The sequence below is a fragment of the Lolium perenne genome, chromosome 4 (genome assembly GCF_019359855.2).
Source record: "Lolium perenne isolate Kyuss_39 chromosome 4, Kyuss_2.0, whole genome shotgun sequence".
Taxonomy (NCBI): Eukaryota; Viridiplantae; Streptophyta; class Magnoliopsida; order Poales; family Poaceae; genus Lolium; species Lolium perenne.
Window position 1 is genome coordinate 264,137,390 of NC_067247.2, and position 11,978 is coordinate 264,149,367.

At 48.4% G+C, this 11,978-nt stretch overlaps 1 long non-coding RNA gene across 1 annotated transcript; it reads left to right on the forward strand.

Moving 5' to 3' along the window:
• The first annotated feature begins 624 nt into the window (after positions 1–624).
• On the forward strand, positions 625–2,468 carry LOC139830640 (uncharacterized). Its single transcript, XR_011743593.1, has 2 exons — positions 625–958; positions 2,257–2,468. It is a non-coding gene; the product is annotated as an uncharacterized lncRNA (long non-coding RNA).
• Positions 2,469–11,978: the final 9,510 nt, after the last annotated feature.

Below are 11,978 nucleotides of genomic sequence, written 5' to 3' on the forward strand. Positions count from 1 at the left end.
CCTCCTCCGCTCCCCGCAGATGCTCGCCGTCGGCCTACCTCCGGTGGCTCCCCGGCGCCAAGACCACCACCGTCGGATTCCCCTTCATCTCCTGCGTCGGACGCGCCCACTCTTGCCTCCTGGGGCGCTCCCATTCGCCCGCGCGCATCCGCACCTGCCGCGGTGACCACGCCCTCGAGAACGCGCACGGCATCGTCTCCAGTCGAACACGTTCCGTGCATGGCGTGCTTGGTTCGCCACGTCATCCGCCACGTCGACTCCGGGTCCCACGCGTCATCCTCTGCAGCTAGAAACCCCCCGGTGAGAAAAACATCTCCAGATCTAGATCTAGCACTTTTGCGTCCAGGTCCCTGCATGTTTCTACCAGCTAACCCGCCGTCCCTGGCCTTGTTTTGTTTTCGGGTCCTTACCCCAATAAAACAAATCTGTTTTCTATTTTAAATAATAGTAAAACCAATATGTTAATAACTTTTAATCTGTACCTCGAAATAAAATGTTTTATATATGAAAATTGATCAGAAAAATGCACTGAACATGATTATGCCATCCATGCTTGCTGTTGCATAACGCATCATACAATTTCGTGCTAGTTTGCATTAACACTTAATATGGAACATATGGAATATGTGGGATATTATATATATGTTGTCCCGGTTCCATTTAACTTTGCGTAGCTCACCATGCCTTGTGTTGCCATGCTAATCAACACTTAACTTGTCGGTAGGAAATGCAACTCGAACCTAATAATTTGTTTGTCCGGGTTTCGATCCCGCTTAATTTGGATAATTGCATTGCACCATCTTTGCCATGTCATGCATATCATCTTGATCATGCTGGATCTTCTTTATCCGTAGTAGTAAGACTTGCATCCGTTGATTGTCCAGCATTTGCTTCTTCCCGGATAGGATTGCCAAGTGGTGTTGTGAGATACGACAAGTTCTTCTGCAGCTTTTCACAGGCGAGCCCCCTCTCTTCACCTATTTTACTCTCTCCCTCGCATTGCTATCCCTATGTTGCGATTCTTTATCGAGTCACGTGTCCTATTCCACTTGTTTACCATAATAATCCTATATGTATCATTCCTTACCCATATCCGTTGGTTGATGTTTGAGCCTTGCGAGTCGTAGGCGTGTTTAGGCTCTGTTGTTTATCTCGATCTGTTATCGGGATATGTTGGGTTGTTGGGAGGTTATCACATGCTATATTAGTTGTTGGAGATACACATGCTTTACTTATTTGTTAACAATTAAAATTGTAAGGAGAGGCATCTGTGAGCCCCTTTGCGAAAGCATCGGAACTTTGACTTGCTAATGTCCCCTAGGACCCGAGTTCTTGTTATCTGTTCCGAGATTGAGCGCTCTACCCATGCGTGGGGACGATTATTGGGACCCCCCTCACCCATTACCTTTTCTCAAGTCAGTTGAAAAGGGGGCCACAACCTTGGTTTTATTTGGCGCATGCATGTTTATATACTGTTGCCTTCGGGTGTTTACTTCCTGTTGCCTTCGGGTGTTTATATTCTGTACTGTACCCCGCGGAACGTTTAGCGAAGCGTGTGGTTTGCACGCCTAGCCGTTAACGCAAACCCTGAGTCCGCTTCGGAGTACGGCCGGACTTCGTTACGGGTAGCTTAGTCGGGTGGCCCCCCTAGACTTTCTTGTTGAACTGGGAACAGTCTTGTTGTGAGACATCCACCTGTCGTAAGTGGGTCGAGCATGCGTATGGTTACATTTGGGCAACCCCTGCAGGGTGTACATCTTATCGATAAGCCGTGTCCGCGGTTATGGACGACTTGGAATTGTATAGCTTGATCATAGAACAAATTACACCTTATACTTGTTGTTAATAATCTGATAATAACTTGCGTAGTAATATAGCATTACTACAACCGATACCTAATAAAACTTGTCCACCGTTGAGTGCCTTTTACATTGCCTCTTCGCAATTGTTGGAGGGGATATGTGTAATCGGCTGGGTTATGTTTGTGTAGTATTTTATCTGTCACCTTGTGCGCTCTCTTATCTTATCTGATTAGACGGATGTTGTAGCGTGTCTCTATTGGTTATAGTTTTGCTGCCGCTAAACCTACCATATAGCCCCCGGCGATATATATATTATACTCGCCCGGCGAGCATAGCCATTTCTAGTCTCGCTAAGTACGTGCCGGAGTTCGTTCCTTGGTACTTACTCTCGCCTTTTCCCCTTTCTCTTTTGCTTCCTCCCTCTTGTCGGCAACCGATGGCCCAACTTTGACAGGTACAAGATGACGACGTTAGCAAGGTTACCCTTCCGGCTTGGCCTGGGCAGGGTTATGGACGCCACTGGTTATCTTCAGGACTCTTAGTCCAATTTGTATCTTGTCCGTACTCGGACGTATTCGATCTTCTGTATGATTTGGATCTTTGTATTGTATATTTGTATCTTGACTCGTTGGAGTCGTTGTTGTAATATATGTATCTTGTGGGCTCTATTGTAATCCTGTTGTAATGTTATCACTCGTGTTAATTCCTCTGGCATCACGTGTGTGATTCTTCGCGCACGTCGTGTCGGAGGGCGTCTCTGAATCGATATCGTGCGGATTTCGGCGGGATCGCTGGAATCCTCAGGATACCGGTTCCGGGGCGTCACAAGTTGGTATCAGAGCCCAGGTTGACGGTACCCCACTAGTCCAGCCTGTAGGATAACCTTGCCGACGGACGTTAGTGTCAAAACCTATTTTCTGAAAATTCGTTGGATAGATCTGATTAGTTCTGATTTTTCTCCTTATCTAAATTCCTTCTCATCTTACCTTTGCGAGTTTTGGATCTTCTCTTATCTGTTTCTCTGAGTCTTGTGTTCCGACGTGGGTTGGACGATCTCTGCCTTAACCTAATAGGACCGATCTCTGAAGTCTTTCTGACAGAAGAACATCACCGGCGGCTAACCTTCGTCTTCTCCATTGATGTCATCTATGCCTCTCTGATCTTTCTACAATTCTTTGTTCATCGGCTCCGTCGAATCTTCGCTGACAATGCTTGACGATGTCGTCAATCAGAATTCTTGGAGCTGTTAGACGACCCTCCTATTCATGTGCAGAGTAATACTTTGAGTGCGGGATGGAGTCATGACCATACCGACTACTCTTATTATTCGCTCTTGTTACTTGAATTGGTGGATCTGTGTGATTGTTACTCCTTCCTTTGTTTCTCCGGAGTCATCATCGTCATCGGAACAACGACTTCTTGTTGGTGGTGTCGACCACCCAAGATGGAGCAAGACTTCTTGTTAGTGGTGTCGAGGAGATCGACACGTCGCCTGAAGATCCGATAGTTCACCTCTCCCCCCGTACCTTGGCGTGGGATCTCGGGGCGCGATCCCTTGTTAGTGGTGTCGATTGTAACGGCCCAGGATCATACCCCTAATAGAATTGCTTGTTCTTTTTGTTTTATGCATCATGGCATCTTGCATCATATCATCCACAAGATTTTATCAAATAAAATCATTTGAAATAAAACTATTTTGAGTTTCTCCCTCTCATATGGTTTATTTAATAAACCTCCTCTATGTCTTTTTCTTTAACAAAACCTTAACACCAAAACTATCTAATAAATAAAACTATTTTTAAATGTTTTTAAAATAAAACTTTATTTGTTTTGCTCTGTTTTCAAAAGATGTTTCAAACCAGTTTTCAAATCAGCAAAAGGATTTCAAAATAAAACCCAAACCCCTATCCTATCTGGGCCCTCTCTCTCCCCTGGACCTTTTTCTTTTCTCCCTCTCTTCTCCTAGCCCGCAGCCCACCTCCTCCTCCTCTCCCTGGCCCAGCCCACCTTTTCAACTGGCCCGCGTACCCCTTCAACAAGCGGAGACCAAGTCTCCTCTTCCTCCCGTCGTCTGCAGGCACACGAGGTGCGTGACCTCCTTTTTCCCCAGCATCGTGGTCCTCTCTCTCGCCCTCGCTTTATCTCTGGCACCAGCACAACCACCCCGCCTCCTTCTGCACGCCAAGCCTTCACCTGCTTCCTCTTTTCCCCTCCTCCACGAAAGAAACAGAGAGGAGAAAACCCCATCGCTGCCGTGGCAACCTCGCCGGTGCCCCACCTATTCCGGCCTCCCCTCTCCAATCCAAGGGCACCCCGAGCTCCGCCGCGTCGTCCTAGTAAACCCTCTGCAAGGAATCGTCCAGGGACGCTTCGAATCATCGACGCCGACCTCGTTTCTTCCTCAATTCCGGTGGTCGATTTCCTCGAATTCGGTCGCCTACGACCTCCTCCGACCTCCCTGACCACGTCAACATGTTCAAGGTGAGGTCACGCGTCTCCTAGGCCTCGTCTCGCTTCCCACCTCCCTCTGTAGCGTGCTGCCCGCATTGACCCTCCTCCACTCCCCGCAGATGCTCGCCGTCGGCCTACCTCCGGTGTCTCCCCGGCGCCAAGACCACCACCGTCGGATTCCCCTTCATCTCCTGCGTCGGACGCGCCCACTCTTGCCTCCTGGGGCGCTCCCGTTCGCCCGCGCGCATCCGCACCTGCCGCGGTGACCACGCCCTCAAGAACGCGCACGGCATCGTCTCCAGTCGAACACGTTCCGTGCATGGCGTGCTTGGTTCGCCACGTCATCCGCCACGTCGACTCCGGGTCCCACGCGTCATCCTCTGCAGCTAGAACCCCCCGGTGAGAAAAACATCTCCAGATCTAGATCTAGCACTTTTGTGTCCAGGTCCCTGCATGTTTCTACCAGCTAACCCGCCGTCCCTGGCCTTGTTGGTTTCCTCGAAAACCCCCTGGAGCTATTTCAAAATAACCCGGGGTCCCTCCTCTGGCCGGATTTTGTTTTCGGGTCCTTACCCCAATAAAACAAATCTGTTTTCTATTTTAAATAATAGTAAAACCAATATGTTAATAACTTTTAATATGTACCTCGAAATAAAATGTTTTATATATGAAAATTGATCAGAAAAATGCACTGAACATGATTATGCCATCCATGCTTGCTGTTGCATAACGCATCATACAATTTCGTGCTAGTTTGCATTAACACTTAATATGGAACATATGGAATATGTGGGATATTATATATATGTTGTCCCGGTTCCATTTAACTTTGCGTAGCTCACCATGCCTTGTGTTGACATGCTAATCAACACTTAACTTGTCGGTAGGAAATGCAACTCGAACCTAATAATTTGTTTGTCCGGGTTTCGATCCCGCTTAATTTGGATAATTGCATTGCACCATCTTTGCCATGTCCTGCGTTTAGAAGGACCTAGGCAGGTTTTCCTGGTTTCTTGAACATACTTGACGGCACTTGGAGGGGCCGACTGAGAATTTCCATTCAGCCGGCTGCGCCCTCATCCGGCTCATTCCGGCCGGCTGCTCCTAGCCGGCCACTATTTACACTTATGCAGCTTTTGCTTTCTCGCAAGTTTTGGTGATGTCTCTGCCTTGCTGGATAAATCCTGGGCCGAGGTGAGCTTAATGTCCGGCTCCGACTTGCGGCGCGCCAGAGTCTCCGCCGCCTCGGGTCCTGCGCCCGACTTGACCGGTCTGACGTCTGGGCTCTGCCGCCGGTTCGTCTGGTCACATCAATGTCTCCTCCGGATCCGGTGCGGTCGTGGGCGACGTGATGTGGCAGTTTTCGGTAACTGCAGCGATCGTGGGGGGAGTTAATGCGCAGAAGATCCAGGCGACGTGGCCACGTATGCTACTTGGAGCCCAACCGTCCGCCCCGGGCGGCTATAAATGCCGCGCGGGGGGGGGGGATCGAGGCGGCACTCCCGCACTTCTTCTTCTTCCTCGCGCCCGCGCCCTGCTCCGCTGCGCTCGAGCTCTTCGTTGTTTTCTTCGTGCCCTCGCTCCTTGCGGTTCCGGCGAAGGTTCTCACTGGCGAGCTCCGGCGAAAGCGTCTCCGTCAAGCCGCCGCCGCCACTCCGTCGAGCCGGCGCCACGGGGCCCCGAGTTTCAACCGTGCGCCCTCCGCCGCCGTCGTCGCCGCCGCCGTCGCGAGGTTCCTCCTCTCCGTTCCGTCTCTCGTGGTCCTCTTCTTCTTCTTCATCGATGGCCTCCGCCAGCGGATCTTGGAGGGGGTCGTACATGAGGGACGACGACATCGAGCGGCTGGTGCGCCTTCGCCGGATACCGTCGACGGTGGTCACGAGGACGCCCGGCGCGGAGACGGAGCCCGAGCCGGAGCCCGGCGAGCGCGTCGTCTTCGGCGCGCACCTCACCCGCGGGTTGGGCCTACCGGCGTCAAACTTCTTCCGCCAATTCCTCGACTACTTCGGCTTGCAGCCGCACCACCTGCCGGCCAACGCCTGCGTCCTCCTCAGCTGCTACGTGGCCTTCATGGAGGCTTACGCCGGCTTGTGGCCAGACATAGATTTATGCAGCCGGCTCTTCTACCTCAAGGCGCAGACCACTGACGGCCACCTGCGGACCTGCGGCGCCGCCTCGATCTACACTCGGCCGGGTACGCCCTTCCCCAAGATTCCAACCGTTGACTCGGTGAAGAATTGGCAGATGTCATTCTTCTACGTGCGCAACGAGGGCCAGCTCGTCGATCGGATCAATCTGCCGGAGTTCAACCCGGCTCCTCCAGTCGGCCGGATCAACTAGAGCTACAACGCCCGCACGACGGACCCGGACGCTGAGGTGAATCAGCTCTGGGACTTCCTGGGGGCGGCCGTCGAGAACGGGCTGACCGCCGAGGACCTCCTCTGCACCATCGCCGAGCGCCGGGTGCTGCCGCTCCAAATGCGCACCCACAAGATCGGGCACATGTCCGGCCGGTTCGACCCGAACCGGACGTCCAAGGCGCTGCTCTCCAAGGCCCAGGTGGCCCACCGGGTGAACAACATCACCAAGGCGAACATGCCGGACGAGTGGAACTACGGGCTGGCGCCCCGCAACAGGGACCACCAACCCGAGCTGGTAAGCTTTATGTTCTGGCCGACTTCCGGCTTGCGGCTGCGAGGCCGACTTCCCTTTCTTTCTGCCGACTTCCGGCTTGCTGTTTGCTCATGTCTTCTGTTTTTCTAGCTCTTCGACCGCCAGAACATCGAGGACGGCGACCTGGCGACAAGGAGGTGGACGCCGGATCACGCCGATCCGGCTGACCAAGCCGGCGACCAGGCCGGCGACGACGACCTGCTGCAGGCGCCTGACCTAGGCGGCCAGGGGGAGCACAATCCGCCCCCTTCACCGGAGCGGCAGGAGGACGAGGAGCCGGCGACGTCCGCCACGGGGCCAATCCCCGCCGTGCCCCTGCGCGCGAGGCCGCCAAGCACCACGGCGACTTCGGCGCCCAAGGGGAAGAAGCGGGTCGGCGACCCCCGCTCCACCATCGCCTTGGAGGCGAAGGCGAAGAAGCTCCGCCGGCAGCAGCCGAAGAAGGTTAGGCGTGTTTAGGCTCTGTTGTTTATCTCGATCTGTTATCGGGATATGTTGGGTTGTTGGGAGGTTATCACATGCTATATTAGTTGTTGGAGATACACATGCTTTACTTATTTGTTAACAATTAAAATTGTAAGGAGAGGCATCTGTGAGCCCCTTTGCGAAAGCATCGGAACTTTGACTTGCTAATGTCCCCTAGGACCCGAGTTCTTGTTATCTGTTCCGAGATTGAGCGCTCTACCCATGCGCGGGGACGATTATTGGGACCCCCCTCACCCATTACCTTTTCTCAAGTCAGTTGAAAAGGGGGCCACAACCTTGGTTTTATTTGGCGCATGCATGTTTATATACTGTTGCCTTCGGGTGTTTACTTCCTGTTGCCTTCGGGTGTTTATATTCTGTACTGTACCCCGCGGAACGTTTAGTGAAGCGTGTGGTTTGCACGCCTAGCCGTTAACGCAAACCCTGAGTCCGCTTCGGAGTACGGCCGGACTTCGTTACGGGTAGCTTAGTCGGGTGGCCCCCCTAGACTTTCTTGTTGAACTGGGAACGGTCTTGTTGTGAGACATCCACCTGTCGTAAGTGGGTCGAGCATGCGTATGGTTACATTTGGGCAACCCCTGCAGGGTGTACATCTTATCGATAAGCCGTGTCCGCGGTTATGGACGACTTGGAATTGTATAGCTTGATCATAGAACAAATTACACCTTATACTTGTTGTTAATAATCTGATAATAACTTGCGTAGTAATATAGCATTACTACAACCGATACCTAATAAAACTTGTCCACCGTTGAGTGCCTTTTACATTGCCTCTTCGCAATTGTTGGAGGGGATATGTGTAATCGGCTGGGTTATGTTTGTGTAGTATTTTATCTGTCACCTTGTGCGCTCTTTTATCTTATCTGATTAGACGGATGTTGTAGCGTGTCTCTATTGGTTATAGTTTTGCTGCCGCTAAACCTACCATATAGCCCCCGGCGATATATATATTATACTCGCCCGGTGAGCATAGCCATTTCTAGTCTCGCTAAGTACGTGCCGGAGTTCGTTCCTTGGTACTTACTCTCGCCTTTTCCCCTTTCTCTTTTGCTTCCTCCCTCTTGTCGGCAACCGATGGCCCGACTTTGACAGGTACAAGATGACGACGTTACCAAGGTTACCCTTCCGGCTTGGCCTGGGTAGGGTTATGGACGCCACTGGTTATCTTCAGGACTCTTAGTCCAATTTGTATCTTGTCCGTACTCGGACGTATTCGATCTTCTGTATGATTTGGATCTTTGTATTGTATATTTGTATATTGACTCGTTGGAGTCGTTGTTGTAATATATGTATCTTGTGGGCTCTATTGTAATCCTGTTGTAATGTTATCGCTCGTGTTAATTCCTCTGGCATCACGTGTGTGATTCTTCGCGCACGTCGTGTCGGAGGGCGTCTCTGAATCGATATCGTGCGGATTTCGGCGGGATCGCTGGAATCCTCAGGATACCGGTTCCGGGGCGTCACAAAAGCCTTATTGAAAGAGAAAAAACTAGATATGCATAATGTTGCCCATCTTCTTTAAACAAGAGGAGGGTTCTTCTTATCTTCAATCTTGTCTAGGGAGCTGGTGGCTTTGGAGGCGTCGATAATTCCATCAGAAGTACTTGCAGCAAGTGCTGGAGTTTTACTGTCTTCGGCAGAGGCCTTGCTATCAGCTGCCGAAGGCCCAACTGCTGAAGCTTCCAGAATAGGGTCATCCGGTTTCTTTTTCAATTTCTTAATGCTCTCATTCTCTTTATCTTTAAGTGCCAAAGGCTTAGGAGGGAAGTCGACAGCTTCTTGCTTTATCCCGAACTTGGCAGCAATCCTCTGAAACTTGCGGTCACAGTTATCTGAGCATGAAAAACTTCCATAGACTGTGATGTTAGTCCCATTGTTGCCTGGCATCTTGAGCTTGATATAAGCATAATGTGGCACAACCATGAACTTGGCATAAGCTGGTCTCCCGAGTATAACATGGTATTGTGATTCCCAATTTACTACCTCGAACTCTATCTTTTCCTTACTGTTATTATCAGGTTTCCCAAAGACAACACTCAAGTAAACTTTGCCAAGAGAGTACGCTGGTAAAGTGGGGAGGATGCCATGAAAGCATGTATCTGATTCTTCCAACATCCTCATTGTAATTCCCATATTCAAGACAAGCATCAATTAAGTCTTGCATAAGAGTTAACTCATAAAGCAATAATTCAAAGTAAAGGCATTGAAGCAACACAAAAGAAGATTAAGTTTCAGCGGTTGCTTTCAACTTGTAACATGTATATCTCATGGATATTGTCAACATAGAGTAATATAATAAGTGCAATAAGCAAGTATGTAGGAATCAATGCACAGTTCACACAAGTGTTTGCTTCTTGAGGTGGAGAGAAATAGGTGAACTGACTCAACATTGAAAGTAAAAGAATGGTCCTCCATAGAGGAAAACATCGATTGCTATATTTGTGCTAGAGCTTTGATTTTGAAAACATGAAACAATTTTGTCAACGGTAGTAATAAAGCATTTGCATCATGTAAATTATATCTTATAAGTTGCAAGCGTCATGCATAGTGTACTAATAGTGCCCGCACCTTGTCCTAATTAGCTTGGACTACCGGATCATCACAATGCACTGTTTTAACCAAGTGTCACAAAGGGGTACCTCTATGCCGCCTGTACAAAGGTCTAAGGAGAAAGCTCGCATTGGATTTCTCGCTATTGATTATTCTTCAACTTAGACATCCATACCGGGACAACATAGACAACAGATAACGGACTCCTCTTTTATGCATAAGCATATAACAACAATTAATAATTTTCTCATTTGAGATTTGAGGATTGCTGTCCAAAACTGAAACTTCCACCATGGATCATGGCTTTAGTTAGCGGCCCAATGTTCTTCTCTAACATATGCATGCTTAACCATAAGGTGGTAGATCTCTCTTACTTCAGACAAGACGGACATGCATAGCAACTCACATGAAATTCAACAATGAATAGTTGATGGCGTCCCCAGTGAACATGGTTATCGCACAACAAGCAACTTAATAAGAGATAAAGTGCATAATTACATATTCAATACCACAATAGTTTTTAAGCTATTTGTCCCATGAGCTATATATTGCAAAGGTGAATGATGGAATTTTAAAGGTAGCACTCAAGCAATTTACTTTGGAATGGCGGAAAATACCATGTAGTAGGTAGGTATGGTGGACACAAATGGCATAGTAGTTGGCTCAAGTATTTTGGATGCATGAGAAGTATTCCCTCTCGATACAAGGTTTAGGCTAGCAAGGCTTATTTGAAACAAACACAAGGATGAACCGGTGCAGCAAAACTCACATAAAAGACATATTGAAAACATTATAAGACTCTACACCGTCTTCCTTGTTGTTCAAACTCAATACTAGAAATTATCTAGACCTTAGAGAAACCAAATATGCAAACCAAATTTTAGCATGCTCTATGTATTTCTTCATTAATGGGTGCAAAGCATATGATGCAAGAGCTTAAACATGAGCACAACAATTGCCAAGTATCACATTACCCAAGACATTTATAGCAATTACTACATGTATCATTTTCCAATTCCAACCATATAACAATTTAACGAAGGAGAAACTTCGCCATGAATACTATGAGTAGAAACCAAGGACATACTTGTCCATATGCTACAGCGGAGCGTGTCTCTCTCCCATAAAGTGAATGCTAGGATCCATTTTATTCAAACAAAATAAAAAACAAAAACAAACCGACGCTCCAAGAAAAAGCACATAAGATGTGATGGAATAAAAATATAGTTTCAGGGGAGGAACCTGATAATGTTGTCGATGAAGAAGGGGATGCCTTGGGCATCCCCAAGCTTAGACGCTTGAGTCTTCTTGATATATGCAGGGGTGAACCACCGGGGCATCCCCAAGCTTAGAGCTTTCACTCTCCTTGATCATGTTGCATCATACTCCTCTCTTGATCCTTGAAAACTTCCTCCACACCAAACTCGAAACAACTCATTAGAGGGTTAGTGCACAATATAAATTGACATATTCAGAGGTGACACAATCATTCTTAACACTTCTGGACATTGCATAATGCTACTGGACATTAGTGGATCAAAGAAATTCATCCAACATAGCAAAAGAGGCAATGCGAAATAAAAGGCAGAATCTGTCAAAACAGAACAGTTCGTATTGACGAATTTTAAAATGGCACCAGACTTGCTCAGATGAAAATGCTCAAATTGAATGAAAGTTGCGTACATATCTGAGGATCATGCACGTAAATTGGCTTAATTTTCTGAGCTACCTACAGGGAGGTGGACCCAGATTCGTGACAGCAAAGAAATCTGGAACTGTGCAGTAATCCAAATCTAGTACTTACTTTTCTATCAACGGCTTAACTTGGCACAACAAAACACAAAACTAAGATAAGGAGAGGTTGCTACAGTAGTAAACAACTTCCAAGACACAAAATAAAAACAAAGTACTGTAGGTAAAAACATGGGTTGTCTCCCATAAGCGCTTTTCTTTAACGCCTTTCAGCTAGGCGCAGAAAGTGTGTATCAAGTATTATCAAGAGACGAAGTGTCAACA